This window comes from Mus caroli, unplaced genomic scaffold, assembly GCF_978045245.1.
Source record: "Mus caroli unplaced genomic scaffold, Mus_caroli_1 scaffold_9, whole genome shotgun sequence".
Lineage (NCBI taxonomy): Eukaryota > Metazoa > Chordata > Mammalia > Rodentia > Muridae > Mus > Mus caroli.
This window is the reverse complement of record NW_028227264.1, coordinates 115,619,725-115,639,590: the sequence shown is the minus strand read 5'-3', so window position 1 is coordinate 115,639,590 and position 19,866 is coordinate 115,619,725.

The window sequence follows — 19,866 nt, the reverse complement described above, 5'->3', positions numbered from 1 at the left end:
TGGGTCCCGGTGTATTTTATGAATAGACATGAAGCAGCCATTGTGAAAATCGCCAGGATACCCGAAGCTTAATTATCTCAGGCAATATTGTCCTGCCAAAATTTCCAAACTGGGATATGATTTTGTCATTTATTTTCTAAGAAGAAAATATGAAGAACTTTTTAAATGATATTCATAAATTAAATATTATATTCTGTACAGTATCTATGGGTTTTTTCCAATAATGAATTATTACAGTTGCCCTGATGTTCATTATCACATCCAACGCTGTTGACTTTATATGCTCAACACATAAATATAGCAAAAAATGTTGGAATGGAATAACTTTGCAGACTTTGGAAAGCACAAATGGAAAATCCAAGTTGGTTTTAAGAGCTATTTGGCACTACCTGGTAATACTAATAGGCCACATAAAATTGAGATGCTAACGTTAATAGTATTTTTTTTTAATTTGAAAATTACATTTTGATATTTGATATAGTTAAAATAAATGAATTTGTTTTCATGGAATACTTTTGGCAAGTGATTCAACCAATCCTTCTGTAAAATATTATTTCTGCCACTCTTAGAGGCTTGCCCTTCCAGAAAAAACATATATATATTTTCTACTTCTCAGAGCAACATAAGCCGTGTGCATGCAGGTCTGAATTTTAGGCTATTTTCCCCATTATGTAGATTTTGAATTGTTTGTAAGATAGAATCTACATGGTGTATACATATATACCGCAAGATTAATCTTGGTAGAACTTCCAAAACCAAAGTGATTTAAAGTATAGAAAATTTACTATGTTTATGTATTTTCATATATAAAACTCATAATGTATAACTTAACAATTTTTTAGTGTTCTCTTAAGACTGATTCTGGTACTACAATCATGCCTCTAAAGGAAGCTTTTTTAAAAACTCTCTTTATAGAATATTCTTCTAAGGCCTTGAAATAATGGTTTGAAACAAAAGCACCTACAGTGTGATCCCCCACCCTCCATCCAAAGCTCAGGCAAGTGTCTTGCCATGACAATGGCTGTTATGTGCATTCTCTCTCATCCTCAGGATCTTGCTTGTTCAAGACCTGCAAGAGATGAAGCCAATCAAACTCCAGTTTGGGTGGGGCAGGTCCTCTGGGGCCCCAGTCTTAGCTAAAGGGTTATTGACACTTGATAGCTGAAGAGGGTATAAAGTAACTCTCTTTTATTGAAGTGCTGTTGCTAGTCTGGTCATGCTATAGTGGGTACCACACATCCATGTGCACAGAGGCAACACTAATTGGACTCAGGGGACTATTTACATCCAAAAATAAAAATAAAGAGGGCATGAAACCTGAAGGGAGATGGGATGGAGGAGAGTTTGTGGGGAGGTAGTGGTGGATGGATAGGATTTATATACATAGTACAAATATATGAACCTATTAAGGAACAAATAAAGAATGCTAAGCTAGCCGGGTGTGGTGGCACTTGGAAGGCAGAGGCAGGCAGATTTCTGAGTTCGAGGCCTGCCTGGTCTACAAAGTGAGTTCCAGGACAGCCAGGGCTATACAGAGAAACCGTGTCTTTAAAAATCAAAAAAAAAAAAAAAAAAGCTAAGCTAACAGATTCTCTATGAGACAGAGAGAGAGAGAGAGAGAAGGGAAAGAAAAGACAGAGAAAAAAGAGAATTGGTTGTCTAAATTGATTATTCATATATCCAGCTGCTTAAATTAGTAGAAGCACTAACACCAAGGGGGCTTGGGGCAGAAACTTTCTTTTTTGGAAACAGTCCAGTTTAGAGAAAATTGAGAATGGACACAGAAGGAAGAAGAGGAAAATGAGTTGGCCACGAGTTTGTATTATAGGAATAGTCAAATAGTTAAATGTACAATGTCCAAATGACTTAGCAAGGCCAAGAGCAATGCAAACACATGCTAGGATCAAGACAAAAGAGTATAATGGGAAAGAAAGAGTGATGGGGTTGAAGAAGTAACCTCTCTAAAGGAAAATCAGACAGAGGATATTGAAACGACACTAGGTTCTCAATTACAATTCATGGCTCTATGGACAGCATCTAACATTTCTGGAAGAGAAGCTGACGAAGAGTAGTCAAACAGATGGGAGTTTCAGAACAAACTCTGATAAGATGGAAAATAAATCAGAAAATAAAAGCAGAGGAAAAGCAGTCCTTGTTCTATAAGATAAAAAGTAGTGAGATTCTTAAATGTATAAGCTCTCATGCATGCATTCCTTAACTAACCAATACTACATATAGGCAGTGCCAGGTGATGAAGACAAGATCAATGTTAAGTCAGCCAGAACTTTCTCATCTGTTTTGAATTGCTCCCTCCTCCTGTTCTTCATGCAATTGCCAATCCCTACAAAGTCTACCCCTGGAGCACCTTTAAGAACATCTCCTATTTCCTAGACTCTACTTATTACTGTCTTCATTATCTTTCATAATTTCTCTTTAGCCATAGAACATTCTCTGTTCAATCCAGTTTTCCATTATAACCTTAATGTTCCTCTCCTAAACCACATAGCTGACTGTGTTACATTCCCCTGAAAGAACTAAACATTTTCCCATTTGTACTTTTCAACATTATTTCCCAGCCAACTGACATGATAAATTTTAAAGCCATAACAAAAAAAATTCTATGAAGATATTCTGAGCTTTAAAATCTGAAAAATATTTTGTAAAGGAGACAAAACAAATTTTATAGCAAATTGTTGTTTTGCCAAATTTAAGGATTATTGGGTAACCAAAAAATATGTAAGTATTTGAGTATTAACTGGGGCTTCTAATAAAGAGCACTTTGGAAAAATAGCTGTGGGTATCCACTTTGTGACAGTTACTATCCAAGTTAGTAGTGGAGACACATATTGATGAGTTGTGAAATAATTATTTAATAATTTTAATATAATTGTCTACATTGTGATTGTTAAATATATATTTAAAGCAAAGTGAAACATGACATCCTGGGACAATGTATACAAATAAATCCATTCTCTCTCTCTCTCTCTCTCTCTCTCTCTCTCTCTCTCTCTCTCTCTCTCTCCTCTATCTCCTCACTTTCTGAACTGAGAAACTGAGTCAATTCTAGTGTCTCATGGTGAAATAAGTGAAGAAACCTGTTTGTAGGTTGTTCGGGGTGTGGTGGCAGGACTTATCAAGGAATCGAAGGAAAATGATCCCATTAGTACATAGTTAATGGTATCAAAATAACAGACAATCTAATAGGATGAGAAGTATAATGTACTATTATCTCTCCTATATAAATATGACAATGTTACTGAAATCATGTGGGGTTAAAGTTTAGAAATAAAACTGAACTGACTTCTTGTTCCTAGAAGATTATAGGCAAATACTTAAGAGCTGTTGTGTAACAGTATCCTCCATATTGGGACATTCCTGCAGGAAAGCTCCTTAAGGCAGAACATAAACAACTCAAAATAGCTTCAGGAAGTTCCTGAAACTGACCAGATTCACTAAATCACCTCTATCTATATATTTACTATAGTAAATAGTAGAGACTACGGAGTCACTCTCAGACAAGCATAGCTTCAAAGAAGATTCTGAGACAAGTCCAACACCTAGAAGGGGCTCACTCCAGCTGAGTCACTTGGAAGGAACACTCCCCAGCCTGTTGAGACCTGTTGAGTCTCCTGTAGGCTGTGCAGTGTCCTCCTTATGCCCAGCTTTTGTGAGCAGTCACTCATGCTAAGTGACATGCTATATTATGCTTGGTCATATAGTTGTCTTTGAGTCACTTTTGTTTTCGTAAGTAACGCCTAATTAATATTCCTGTAAGCAACCCCAACAAAACTCATTGGTTCACCAAGTTGGACTTTGGTGGCATCCACGCTTTGGTACATTGAGGGCTCCTTCACTGGGGTAAATAGACATTTATGTTACATCTCTCCAGAAAAAAAAATCTATTAAACATCATGGCCCAGGAAAGAGGTAGAAAAAAATAAAAATTTTCTATAAAAAAAAGCATAAAAATGACAGGACCTCATGAAAAGTTATTTCTTTATTTACAAACATACTGTTTACTTGGCTCTAAAAATTATGGATATTCTTTGAAGTCTATCGCAAAGGCACATTCTTCCAAAATGTTATGGGATAACTCAAGCTATCAGATATGGCTAAAGAGAGATTTTGTGAACTGGAGGTCAGTTCAAAGTAAAACAAACAAAAAAGACAAAGAAAGAGATTGTGAAAAAGATGTTTAAAATTAAAAAAAAAAACCTGGAAAATGTAATTGTAGTATGATAAGAATTCTAGAAAATATGACGGCAGAAAACAAAACTCACAATATTCCCTGCAAATAACAGACAGTACAGAATCAAGAAGTTAATGCAGAATAAAATAAATAAATAAAATAGGCATAAAAATCCATGTCCAGAAGACACAGTGAACATTTAGACTGTTAAAGATACAAAGTCATTCTATGTTTTCTTTTCTATTGAATTGTTATATAATATATAAGTCATAGTCTTGGCCCACCCCAGTTCTTCCCAAGCCCTTCCCACCCAATTTCATGTTGTTCTAACCACCGTTATATCACCATCAGAAGACAACTGTTAACTGAAGCTTCAATTTCCACAGGGAGAATGGAATGAGTGGAATAAGACTGGGGTGCTGAAAATCTACGAACAAGATTCCTATGCCTGGAACATGAGGTGAAATAAAAGTACTTCTTGACTAATAAAAAGTAAAAGAGTTTCCCGTGAGAATAAAGTTTACCACAGGAAATCCTAAATCAAGCGTTTCAGAAGGAAGTGATCCCAGACAAATCTTGAACTGCAAGAAAGTATGTGGCACTCAAGACAGACAGACAGACAGAGACAGACAGACAGGAAGGAAGGAAGGAAGAGAGAGAGAGAGAGAGAGAGAGAGAGAGAGAGAGAGAGAGAGAGAGAGAGAGAGAAAGAAAGAAAGAAAGAAAGAAAGAAAGAAAGAAAGAAAGATAGATAAAAAGAAAGATAAAAAGAAAGGAAGGAAGGAAAAGAAAGAAATAAAGCAAGCAAGCTCATAGGTAAATCTAAGCGAATATTTAAACCATTGCTAATGCTTTCTTTCAACATTAAACAAAAAAAAATTAAGTGTGAAAATATGATTAAAGGGATAGGATTAAATCATTCAAGCTTTTAAAATTACTTCAGAAAAGAGTAAAGTCGACTAAATTTAGATTATTTTTAAACATCTTAAGTTTTGAAAGTAGCCACTAAATAATACAAATACAAACTCAAAGCTAATTGACAGTAATGATTAATGGGGAAAAAAAAACATTTAACTGTAAAGAAAGCAACCAGGGAAAGGGCGAGGGCAGAAACAGTGGAACAATTGAACAAATAAGATGGCAGATGTGAATCCAGATGTGTCATTAAGCAGCTGTAGTTGACTGAAGGATACAACTAATAAATACTATTGTATAAAGAAAGAAACATCTGTAACTCCTGGGCATAGAAAACATCAAAAGAGTGGGAAAATGGCCCATATTTGTAGAAGGTGTACCCCAACATCAATAAAGGTACAAAGATACTTGAGGGGATGGAGGTGTGAAAGAGTCACTGTGGAGAAACAGGTAAAGACCTGACCAAAGAGACGAAAGGAAAGCATCAAAAGCCAAACGAACCGCAGTAGCTATGGATGTGAGAGAATGTGACCATGAGGTCTTTAGTTTTTATTATGTTATGTTTAGTTTTTATTACCTCCGTTATGTTTTGAGATTATAATATGATTACGTCCTTTCTTCCTTCCTAGGTTTCCCTCCAAATCATCCCATAGATACTTCCTTGCTCTCTTTCAAAATTCATGACCCTTTTCTTCATTGATCATTGTTGCATGTCCATATATATATGAATATAGACATATTTAAATATATATCGTCAGTCTGTATAATGTTACTTGTATGTGTGTTTGCAGGGCTTACCATTTGGTATTGGATAACCAACAAGGGTACTATTCCCTGAGGAAGACCATAAACAACTAAATGTGGCTAATTTGAATTTGAAATTTCAGACCTTGACATCAAATCTTATTCAGGATTTCCCACCTCAAACTTTGCCTTGGCAAATACTATGAGTGTATCTTACAAGAATAATAACATTGACCTATACCTACTATAGTGTCCCGAATCTTTCTATTTTGAAACCTACTCACTTTCTTCACAGGAAGTCTACTGTTTCTTTGGACCCCTTTTTTAGATGTGCCACCAAATCCCTACAGAGGCTACTGCAACATGTAGCCCCCTTCTCTGAGAATTCTAAGGAATGGGCTTGAGAATTACCGCAGATACGGTCATCCACTCTGCTCACAGCCTAGGGCTTGCAAGTGTGGCAAGATTGGAATATAACCTATAAGATGTTGGTAAATATTAAATGAGTTTATATGGCTGGGTTCCCTATGCTAAGTGCTGGTATCATGCTAACATGGAGAGATGCCAGAACACACTTCTCCTATGGTCGTGTGAGGATACCAAGAGAAGGCAGCTGCTTCAGCACTGGAAGGTATCTCACCAGACTGCAATTAAATGCACTAGCATTAAACCACGGGATTCAAACTCCTGATCTATAAGAAAGGAGTTTATGATTTTTCTCCCTTAGTCTTCCCCTTCCCATGGTAGCCTGAACAACCTAAGGCAAGGGGATAAAATCAATATGTCTCCATGTACAATCTAGTTCTTCTCAAGTTAACTACTTACTGATTGACATGAATGTCTTTCTTATTGCCTGCTTATTTCTCTACCTGCATAACTGCTTGACATACCTCCTACTCCAGCCTTTTGTTATTCCTTCAGGATGCCATTCTAATGTCATATTTTTCAAGAGGTAGTAGGCTCTCATGGGTTAATAGTTATATTCAAGTCCCAACTCTCTGGGCCCAGTGAACATGACCTTATTTGAAAATAGCCTGTAGTCGTAATTGAATTAAGTCGTAATTGAGTGAGCCCTAATTCAATGCCTGGCCCTTGTACAGGTAGGAAATGTTGGACACAGAAAAAGCTATGCATGGGAAATGTCATGTGATAAGAGAGGCACAAATTGAAGTTATGTTTTCAGAAATCCAGGGATACCAAGAATTGACAAGCAAAGACAAGAAACAAAGAGAAAGACATGACCATGTTTTTGCTCTGAGCCCCATAAAAGCATCCCATACCACAGACACCTCGATTTTAGAATTTCACCCTCTAGAACAATGCAGCAATAAATTTGTGTTATTTAAAGGTATTCTGTAGATGCTAGGTTCTGTTTTCTTTTCGACAGCAGCTCTAGGAAGCTAATTGAATAATCACCGGTTCTTCTCTAACATTGACAAGATAAAGTTAGTTGTTCCCCATAGGGCTTTGTGATTTTTTTCACATTGTGTATGTGTGAATGGGTGTGGTGCACATGCCTATGTGAGTGTTCACAAATGTGGGGGTATGTGTGTAGGGAGGTGGAAGATGACATACATGACTATGTAGGGGCATGTGTGCAGGGAGGTGAGTGATCACATACATGAGTATGAAGGTCGGACAGTGTTGGATGCACTGCTGGATCACCCTGCACCTTGTAAATGGAAGAAATGTGTGTCATTTGAGCCCAGTGCTTGCCAATTGTACTCATCTACCTAGCAAGTCTCTACTCCTAAGTGCTGGGATTATAGTCAGGCTACTGCACCTGCCTGGCATTTACTTGACCTACATCCTGGGGGTCTCAAGGGCAGACCACACACTTGCACAGAAGGAGGAGCTTTCTCTAGTGAGCCACTTCCCCACCTCCCAGACCTTGTGATTTGTTAAGTCACAGAATAAATGTTGGTTAAAGGCCCATCAGCTCGCCAAGCCCTTGATGAGAGAAAAGGAGCAAACAGCCAATACTCCATGACATCTCCTGGGATGACAGGCAAAACCAGCAAACAACAAAACAGTAACAACTGAATGAAGCTGACAAAAATGTGTACATGCTATCATGCCAATTATAAGCAGAGCAGAACCAGAGTTTAACATGGAGAATCGAGGGTCCACAGTTCCATTGTAAGGAACTAACAAGTCAAAAGAAAGCTTCCTGCAGAGGAGATCCCACGAGCAGGGGTCTGAGCAAGACCTTTAGGACCTGGCTGAAGAAAAGCTCACTTAGAGAACCAGTAAGAGGAGAGGAGCCTGGAGGGAAGCAATGACAGAGCTTCATTGACATTTGTTAAGTGTTCTGGTTGCTATGGGTGAGAGGAGGTGTCAGTGGTACAAAGAAAAATATGAGGAGGTGGGTAGTGGTAGTAACAGTCCAGAGAAACCAATGAGGGGAACTTCAGTGAGAATTATGCTGGAGAGAGAGTTTAGAAATACTCTAGAGAAGATAAGATACACAGAAGTGAGGTATGGAACGTTACAGCTCATGACCATAGTACACGGTGCCTTGGAGATGCTCTACCACGGTGAGGTTTTAATGTACTCATTGTTCTGGTGGTAGAGATTGTCAGAGTCATCTTTTGACACTCAGAATAGATCTCTCTATTGAAATGCAGACTCATGTGCTTAACTTGACAGAGATAGAGTCTCCTCCCATAAGTAAGGGTGGGTGTTACGGGGACTTCAGTTCCATTCTCTGTGGACAATTTCTCTTGGACAGTTCTTTCCAATTCACCTGTCATGCTGTCTCTTTCTCGGAGCACAGGAAAGTGTCTCAGGGTTGATGTGAGAGACTCTGCAGTAAAATCGTAACTGGGAAGCAAAACCGACACCAACTGATGGCCACTTGATTCCTCTCTCACAGATGATTTCTAGTGAGTGAGAACAGTGCACGGTGTTGATGCCAAAGCTCCCGTTCATATGCTACACCTTCATAGTCTGCTTGAGTAGTGCCTAAGGCTCTGTTGTGGTTCCTAGTAAGCCAGAAGATGTGCAAAGACTTGCTGTGCTAGAGAATGAATCAACTTTGTACCAAGGTTACCTGTTCAATGCCTCTTCCTGGGCTTAGCTATATCCTTTAAGGCAGAACTACAAAAGGTAGTTACAAGGCCAAATATTGCTGTATTTCCTACTTGTTCCCCACTAAGTAAAAGCATCCTTCATTTTGTATGTTTTGAAAATAGAAAATAGAACCTCTAGCACCGCTGGGCATTTGCTCCCTGGCTGAGAGCTGAGTAGACCTTTCTCCTTGTTCAAGGGCTGTGCTGTCTATTCAGTGAAGCCCCTGCAGGCTCCCTTGTCTCATTTCTAGCTCTTAGTTGCAGTTTGTATGCTTTTGAGTTGGTAACCCCTGAGCTAAGGTCACTGCAAATATCAGATAAATACTCTAAGACACCCCAGGGTAGTGAATGACAGACTAGGTAGATGCTAGAGACACTTTGAACCAGACCACCACACCTTGAGGGTTCAAAGCACCTAAAGACTATTCTTATTATTATTCTGGTTGTTTCAAGTTGACCTCCCTCCCTCCAGAGATGCTACTTTAAAGCCAGAGCCTGTGCAGTAGCAGCCACTGAGCATCTGTTTTTCAACTCACTTTCAGCATCTGGCTGATGATGTTGTTTACAAAAACCAAAATGATTCTGTAACACATTGAAGAAATTCAGAAACATTAAAACAAAACGAAAATTGTTGTTTCTCCATTTTCTGTAGACCTTGAAGTTTTGATAGTTTTATTTTCTAAACTACTCACATCAAAATAAGAATTGTGAGGGCCCATCGATATGGCTCATTAGCTAAGAGAGCTTGCTGCATAATCTTGAGGACCAGAATTCAAATCATAGCACCCACATAACAAATGGCACATCAAGCATCCAGCCAGAATTCTATCTCTTACAGGAAGCGGGTAGGAAAACCACTGGGGCTATGTGGTTTCCAGTCTAGCCAAGAAAATGAGAACTCAGATTCAATGAAAGATCCTTCTTCATAAGCAGAAAGTGATGGCGTAGGTAGGACACTTGCTGGCCTCTTCTAGCCTATGCACACATGTCATGTACAGGCACACATTCCAAGATGTGCACAAGACACACAAATGAAATAATTGGATGTGGAACTTAAGTCATATGTCACCCATTAAGGGCACCAGAGGACCCTGGCTGAATTCCCACAACCCATGCAGCAGCTCACAACTATGTCACTCCAGTTCTATGGAATCTGATACTCCCCTTCGGGCCTCTGTGAGGACCAGATAAACATGTGATCCACAGAAGATACATGCTGGAAAACATTGATTCACATAAAATGTTATGATAAATAAATCATAATTAGAACAACAACAACAAATAAAAGCAGGAATTTTGTTGACAAAATTTCATATAGGGACTCTTTGGAAACCTTCAGCATCTTTCCTAAAAATAAGTTATCTCTATGAGTTCACCATTGGACAGTTGAGTGGAAAATATTCTCAAATCAATATAAAAATGACTTCACTTAATTGCACCAAATTGTCACCCTTCCACTCAATTGAGATCGTCTCTAAATTCAAACTGTTTCACAAATCCCATCTCATTTTCAACTATAACCAAGCGGAATGATGTCCAGCTTATGTGTTTCTGAAAGCGAAGCTTAGGAACTGCCTGGCTGCTCTTTGAAAGCTTATTTTCTTAAGGCTAAAATTGTACTCATAACAACTTAAGCAATATTTCTGGCTTAGGGATAGATATTTTGACTAGAGAATGGTGGGTGCCCATGTCTCACTTTCCCTGACTTTTCCTTCAGTTTCTTAGTATGGAAAATAAGGGAGACAGGCAACCTGGCAAGAACACAGACAGACAGACAGACAGAAGACAAGAGACAATAAACAACAGATGATAAGATTAAAAGGCAGACAAACTGATCTCTAGACATGAGGACAACAAAGATGGACAGATGAGAGGAAGGAAAGTGGAGCTGGTAAAGACATTGCCAGTGTGGACAGTTATTTGTGTTTTTCTTTACATCTTCCAAAATCCATATGAGTTATAGGAAGTACAAACCAACAGCTCTTCCCCCATTATAATTATGACACCTGGCTTTTAATTCCTGTTTCCTAGTGTGATAAGTCTTCACTCAATCGTGACGGAAACATCTCAGTTTACGCACAGACCATGCAACAGGTCTGATCACACACGTGAGGATCAACTGTGTGTCCCGTGGTCCCTGTGCTGGAACTTCCTACATTAACTAAGTATAAACAGCCACACTGCCAAAGCCTTGTGCCTCGGGGATAATTGATGGGAGAAGAGGCAAGTCTTTCCAGCCCCACATTTGCAGGCAGGGCACAGACATGGAGGCATTTACCCTCTAGCAAAGTTGCCTCTTGCTCCCTCTTATTCTTATAGAATAAAGTAGTTGTTACAAATTCAGCACCAAAAGGGAGACCTCTTAAAAACCAGGCAAAGGAGCAGAAAGTACTTTAATAAATCTATAAACTATATAGATAGAGATAGATATATTGATATATAGGTATCTATCTATATCTATATTCTACAGTGCTATGAGACAAGTATGTTTTATAACTCAGCATTCCAATACTTTAGAAGAACATCAAACTGTGTATATCACATAAGGTACAACACCATTTCAGAGTCTGAAACAAGATTGAAACAAATGATGAGTGATTTTGCAGCAAAATATGTGAATATTTACTTTGGATGAGTCAATGATGTAACTTCTGTTAGGATCAGTCGAGTTTTACCTTCAAATGTGTTCATTTTATGCTGTTTTTATTCCAATGCAGTCCATCCAGTATTCACCAGTGTAGTCCTCCAAGTGATTTGCGGCAGTCATCCAGGTTTGAAACTCTCCTGGTTTGGTTTGATAAAGGCTAGAGAATAACGCCATAAAAAAAAATCATGAAACATAACATCATAACACAATTCCCATCAAACAGAAAAACAATAGCAGTGATATCATTTGGAGAGAACATAAAGGATATGACTCTCTCCTCCTCGTCCTTCTGCTCCTCTGGATCCTACACCAGAGTCTCAGCCCAAGCTCTGTAGCAGAACACCTGTGGCAGCTTCTCCTGCCTGCCCCCTGTTCCCATCTCCCGTAGATACCAGGGATCACTTGTAACCAGGATCGCTTCTGAGCAGAGAAACAGACACCATGGGCATTGCACAGACCTCACATACTCCATCCAGAGAGGAGACAGAAACCGAGGAATGAAACACCCACCAACAAAGACAAGAAAGCAACATCTACCAAGTCCTATGGTCAACCAATACTCACATGCCTAGACACCAGTGCAAAACCACAATCAGTAACAGCCAGTGCAGTATGTCTCCACTAGAGCCCAGCCATCCTACCAGCAGGATCTGAATATTTCAACATAGCTGAAGCATAAGAAAAAGACCTTAAAACTGCCTCTGTGATGATGATAGCTGTTCTTATAGAGGAGATGAAGGAATTCCTTAAAGAGATCTAGGGAAATACAAACTGTTAGAAAATGCCCAAGACCTGAAATTAGAAGTAGAATCAATAAAGAAAACACAAACTGAGGGAATTCTAGAAACAAAAAATTTAGGAATTCAAGCAAGAACTACAGAGGCAGGCTTCACAAACAAAATTTATCACATACTTGGACTCAAAGCAAGTCTCCACAGATAAAAGAAAATAAAATAACTCCCTGCACTCTATCAAACTACCAGGGATTAAAGCTGAACATCAACAACAGAAGCAACAGAAAGTGTACAAACTTATGGGAACTGAGCAAACTTCTGTGGAACAAAAATTGGGTAAAGACAGAAGATCAAAATTAAAGACGTTCTAGAATTCAATGGAAACGAATACGCATCTTACCCATTCTTAAGGGCCATGATGAAACTGGTCTTAAGACGCGAGTTCATTGCACTAAGCATCTAAGCATCTACTTTGAGAGAGAGAGAGAGAGAGAGAGAGAGAGAGAGAGAGAGAGAGAGAGAGAGGAAAGAAAACTCAGGCCAGCAATTTAACAGCACACCTGAAATCTCTAGAACAAAAAGAGGTAATCACACCCAAGTAGAGTCAAGAAGTAATCAAACTGGGCTGGGCAGTGGTGGCACATACCTTTCATCCCAGTACTCCAGAGGCAGAGAAAGGTAGATCTTTGAGTTTGAGGCCAGTCTGGTCTATAGCATAAGTTCTAAGACAGCCTAGGGCTATATAGAAAGAAATTCTATCTCACAAACAAAAGAAAGCAAAACAAAAGAAAATGACCCAAAAGAATCAAACTGAGAGCTGAGATCAAGGAAACAGAAACAAAGAACAATATAAAGAATCAGTTGATTCTTCAGAAAATAACAAGATAAACAAATTCTTATCCAAACTAACTAAAAAGCAGAGCGAGAATATCCAAGATACAAAATCAGAAAAGGAGAGGGGACATAACAACAGACACTGGAGAAACACAGAGACTCATAACACCCAGTGAAATAGGAACAGTGAGTCTTTCAGGAAAACAAAAAATCCCAGGGATAGATGGGTTTAGCACAGTGTTCTACCAGATTTTCAAATTAGAACTAATATCAATACTCCTCAACTTATTCCACAAAATAGAAACAGAAGAACACTGCCCAATTCATTTTATGAGGCCACAGTTAACTTGATACCCAAATCATCTTAAGCCATACAACAAAGAAAGAGAATTACAAATCAACTTCCCTCATGAATAAAGATGCAAAATACTCAATAAGATACTTACAAACTGAATCCACTATGGTCAAGTATGGCTTCATCCCAGAGATACAAGATGTGCCAATAGTTGAAAAATATTAAACAATTAAAAACTGCTCAAAGCCTCACCACTCCTGATTTTAAGTTACACTACAGAGCTATAGTAATAAAACCTTCATGGTAATTGCCATAAAAACAGACGTGTTGATCAATGGAACCAAGCTGAAGAGGTAAGACCAATACTTCCCAACTTACTCCACAAAATAGAAACAGAAAGAACACTGCCCAATTAATTTTGTGAGGCCAGTTTTACTCTGATGCTCAAACCTTATAGACATAAATCCACAAATATATGGACATCTGATTCTTTTATAAAGAAGCTAGAATATACACTGGAAAAAGATAACTTCTTCAACCAATGATCCTGGTTAAAGAGGTGTCAGCATGTAGAAGAATGCAAATAGATCCCACATCTCTCTGCACAAAACTCAAGTTCAAGTCAGTCAACATAGGAGCTCGACATAGGAGCAGATACACTGAACAACGTAGACAGCCCTGGACTCATTGGCACAGGAGAAGACCTTCTGAACAGAACACTGATCATACAGGCAGTAAAGTCAAACTGAAAAGGAGAGTCATTTGGACAAAGTGGCAGCCTATGGAATGAGAAAAGGGTTTTACCAACTCCACAACCAATAGAGGGCTATTAATCCAACATATAGAGAGAACTCAAGAAACTAAATTAAAAAAACCAAACCAAAATAATCCTATTAAAATGGGTTATGGATCTAAAGAAAGAATTCTTAATAGAGGAAAGGCAAACGGCTGAGAAACACTTTTTTAGAATGTTCAACATCCTTAGCCATCAGGAAAATGCAAATCAAAACCACTTTGAGATTTCATCTTTGTCTTAGTCAGGGTTTCTATTGCTGTGATGAAACACCATGACCAAAAGGCATTGGGGAAGAACGTGTTTCTTCATCTTACACTTCCGCATCAGGGTTTATCACTAAAGGAAGTCAGGACAGGAACACAAGCTGGGCAGGAACCTGGAGGCAGGAGCTGATCCAGAGACCATGAAGGATGCTGCTTACTGGCTTCTTCCCCGTGACTTGCTCAGTATGCTTTCTTGTGTTTGTTTGTTTGTTGTTTGTTGTTTGTTTTTTATATTCTTTTTTATTGGGTATTTATTTCATTTACATTTCCAATGCTATCCCAAAAGGCCCCCACACGCTCCCCCACCCACCCACTCCCACTTCTTGGCCCTGGCGTTCCCCTGTACTGAGGCATATAAAGTTTGCATGACCAATGGGCCTCTCTTTCCAATGATGGCCGACTAGGCCATCTTTTGATACATATGCAGCTAGAGACACGAGCTCCAGGGGGTTACTGGTTAGTTCATATTGTTGTTCCACCTATAGGATTGCAGGTCCCTTTAGTTCCTTGGTTACTTTCTCTAGCTCCTCCATTGTGGGCCCTGTGGTCCATCCAATAGCTGACTGTGAGCATCCACTTCTGTGTTTGCTAGGCCCCGGCATAGTCTCACAAGAGACAGCTATATCTGGGTCCTTTCAGCAAAATCTTGCTAGTGTATGCAATGGTGTCAGCGTTTGGAGGCTGATTATGGGATGGATCCCCGGATATGGCAGTCTCTAGATGGTCCATCCTTTCGTCACAGCTCCAAACTTTGTCTCTGTAACTCCTTCCATGGGTGTTTTGTTCCCAATTCTAAGAAGGGGCAAAGTGTCCACACTTTGGTCTACGTTATTCTTGAGTTTCATGTGTTTAGCAAATTGTATCTTATATCTTGGGTATCCTAAGTTTCTGGGCTAATATCCACTTATCAGTGAGTACATATTGTCTGAGTTCCTTTGTGATTGGGTTACCTCACTCAGGATGATGCCCTCCAGGTCCATCCATTTGCCTAGGAATTTCATAAATTCATTCTTTTTAATAGCTGAGTAGTACTCCATTGTGTAAATGTACCACATTTTCTGTATCCATTCCTCTGCTGAGAGGCATCTGGGTTCTTTCCAGCTTCTGGCTGCTATGAACATAGTGGAGCATGTGTCCTTCTTCCTTTGGAACATCTTCTGGATATATGCCCAAGAGAGGTATTGCGGGATCCTCCGGTAGTACTATATTCCAAAGCTTTCTTATAGAGCCCAGGACCACCAACCGGGGGATGGCCCTGCCCACAGTGGGCTGGGCCCTCCCTCATTGATCACTAAGTGAGAAAATGCCTTACTGCTGAATCTCATGGAGGCATTTTCTCAGTTGAGGCTCCATCCTCTCTTACTACTCTAGCTTGTGTCCTGTTTACACACAAAACTATCCAATACAATCTTACACATGTCAGAATGGCTCAGATAAACAAACAAACAAACAAACAAAACAACAGACCCCCACCACCACTGTCTTAGGGTTTCTGTTACTGTAAAGAGACAGCATGGCTGCAGCAAACTTCCATAAAAGAAAGCATTTAAGGGTGACTTCTGTTTTAGAGAATAATTCAGCAAACAAAACCTACTCGAGTCTGCACCTGGTTCTCTGTGTATACATTATAGCTTTCAGTTTATATTTCTATGGGACTGTGAAACGTATGAATTAGTGGGTCTCTGACTTGTTGTATAGACTCTTCAGGCTCTTTTCCTTCTGTTGGGTTACCTTGTGCAGCCTCCGTCAGTGGTTTTGGTTTCATCTTATTATATCTGATTTTGTCATGTTTGGTGACTGTCTGTTAGCAGCCTGCTCTTTTCTAATCAAAGACAGAAAGGGAGTAGATCTGTTGAGAGAGTTGGCAGAGAGGGTCTGGGAGGAGTACAGGGAGGAGAACTGTAAAGAGACACTGTCTGAAATCCGTGCTTCTGGACTCATTTGGACTTAGTTTTGCACCAGTGCCATGCCTGGAACATTTTCAGTCATGATTTGTAACCCCATAATTTCATAAATTTTTCATACACTTTCATAATTTTTCCTGAATCCTATAGGGAAAACCAACCCAGGAGTACGGGCAGACTTTCATTTGATAAGAGAATAACTAGCAAATAAATCTTGTTTAGTGTTTGCCTGGCTTACGAATGTAACTCACCCGGAGATGGCTTGTTAAAAAGAAACGACTGAAGCTGCTGAGAAATCATGTATGTGACTATGCAGTCTGACACACGGTCCTAGTGTAGCCAATGCATGCTCACATGGAATCTTGACACAGAAGGAATATTACAACCTACTGTAATCAAATTTCTCAATCACATATGGCTGAAATCAGAGCCACGGGGTGTGCGTGGCTCCTATTTTCAGGATAGCTCCCCTATAACTAGTCAGGTGATCTGCTTGTTATTTAGCTCAGCATCCTTGTGAAATTCTCACACTTTGCCATTTGCATGTCATATTTCAAATGACACCTGCCACCTGCCTTTTTTTTTTTTAAGAGTCTCTCACGGGCATGGAACTCATCTTGCCTTTTTTTTTTTTTAAGAGTCTCTCACGGGCATGGAACTCATCTTGAGGACTAGACTAGGTAGCAAAACCTGCCCTGGGAATTTGCTTGTCTTTGCCTCCCAATCACTGGGATTCTAAGTGCAAACTGTTGCACATGGCGTTTCGTTTTTCTTTTCTTTTTTCTTTTTCTTTTTTATTGTGATTTACAGAGTTCAAACTTGGGCTGTGGTACTTGCAAGTACTTAAAAGAAAGTATGTTAGTGAATGAAGCTACTACCCCCAGCCTCCAAATGGTGCCCTTGTTTAGAGATAATTCTATGGATCTGATTATTTCCATACTTAAAATTGTATGCTGAGTAATTTTGTCTAGACATCCAAGGTTTTCACTGAAAAGTCTTCTGTCTATTCAATACTTTTATGATTAATTATGCAATTCTAGTTCACGATAGGCATAAGAGTACTTTTAGTACCCTGATAGCCTTCCTAAATATACTCCTATGTAATATCTAAGATATTTGAACAATAAGCAGTGGGGTTATTTCTTGCTAAAGGAACCTCGTCAGGTCTGGACCCCTGTGTTCTGCTTGCAGAATATAAACTCAAAATATTAGACACTGTGTTCTTTCCAGTTTTTAAAATGAACAACCCTATGGAAAGGCAATATTTTTTTTATAAATAACAAAAATAGAACGCATGATTTCCTACTTTAGAATAACAAAGTAAAACAAATTCTTAACACTCCCCTCCCCACCCCCCACCCCCGCAGTTTTAGAAAAGACTGGAGTGGGAAAAATAACAAGGCAGGTCTTACAAGTCTTACTGCAATTCTGGATCAGGCTAGTTCTTGCTGGAAGGTAAACATGTTCCGAAACAGGATCAAAATTCACTTTCCCTCTTTGAAGTATGTTTTTATACTTCCCAGCAGAGTGATGTCCCCGGGCATGAACCAAACAGTCCAGGTAATTTTCTTACCAAGGAAGTCTCTAAAATGTGTACACGTCTGCGCGGTGAACAGAAGAAACAAAGCAGGATTGTGAGAGGCCAAACCTACTCCATCTTGGAAAAAAAAGCTTGAGAACTTGGCCTGCTGCTGAACACAAGCTGCACCCAAGTACCAGGAAGGTACTTGGCCAGCGTTACTCCCTAACTACTTCCTAGCAACGGTTAATCAAAGATAAGTCTGATTGTTTCAGATGTACTTTCAGAGCCAGACAGTCCGTGATTGTATACAGTCTTGCTTCCGAGCACCCACCTGTCGGCTTACAATAGACATTCAGTTAGATGTTAACCAGCCTGGACCCCGCCCACCTTACTACAAAACCTTGCCCTACTAAGGATTCGAGGCTGCTCCATCTTCTGGTTCTGCTGTGTCAGGGTTGGGTTGGAGGGGAACCCACGCCCAAACTTGTAATAAAGACACCCTAATGCGATTACATCGAAACTGCTCCTTGGTGGCCTTTTGGTGTTCATCAACATTTCCTGGCACAACAATTGGACTTCTAACTAATTCCACAAGCGCCTTCCATTTTACTATTAGAAATACCAAAATTCTTTACAGAAAAATGAGGTTTCATTTCTGTGTAAATCAAACACTGAAGCGGCATTGTGGAAAACAGACTTCAGGCTTTGGTCTGAGCGTTTCTCGACTGCCACTCCGAGTGCTGTCTGCCTTCGCTCTGCCTGCATCTGTTCTACACCTGGAGCGGAGGTATGCCCGTCCATACTTCCCTCTCTGGAACCTTCTTTGTAATGGCTCTTTCTGGCTTGGCTTATTTGTATGCACCCAATTATAATGTCTAAACTGCATTTCCTTGAGCAGTATTGACATCCAGTGGAGACTTAGAATAATTACAGGTGTGTCGAAATCCTATAGACGGGAGCCCAGAATGGATGACTGATTTGAGATATCACACATTTTTATTTAGTTGCATGGAATTTAGATATAAGCTACAGATTATGTAATGTACCCTTTCCATACAAATAGGTCACAACAATTTAATAATTTTGTGTCAGAAACACTTCACGTGAGGGCTTTGTAATTTTTATTTTCATCATTTTTATTTTCTTACATTATAGTATAATTACATCCTTTCTCCCTCCCCTTTCCTCCCTCAATACCCTTCAACATACTAGCTCTATTTCTAATATGGGTCCACTTTTTTTTCATTAACTGTTGTTCCTATTCCTTGCATGTATATACCTATACCTATACCTATACCATCTATATCTATATCTAAGCTGTTTGGTTTGTATAATGTTACTTGTGTGTGTTTTCAGGACTGATCACTTGGTATTAAATAACTGATTGGTGTGCTCTTCCCAGGTAAGAGCATTTCTCTGGCTTTCCATCTTCCTACCTGGCCTTTAGATCTTTGTGTAGGATTCAGGCCCTCCTAAGCTGCATACTGTCATTTATTTTTGTTTCTCCCTGTATCTGTCACTAAGCCACCCACAGAAGAACCAGCACACATTAAATATTGAACGATATAGGTACACGGGATCAATAAACAAGAACCAGGAAACTGATTTTCAAGGGGAAGCAAGAGCAAGAGATGAGAATTATGAATGAGATGAGGAAGCATCCCCTCATGGTTGGAAAGTTAGGTGGTGCTTCTAGCTGTAGAATTCCTCTGGCAGCTTCCCCTTGGTCTGTGATTTGCTTCGGGGGCTAAGTGACTAGCTTTCTTCTGCTGTGTACTAGGTCTGTTGATGAGGGATTTAATACACATGGGAAAGAAGGAAGTAAAGTTGGGTTGCTTGACTGGAAGCCCACTGCTTTTGGAAGGCTTGTTGGTGTAGTCCAGGACAAGCTACAGTCCAGCGTTCTTTGTGTATCTTACAAATTTCTAACCTGGGATCTTTCACTAACCAAA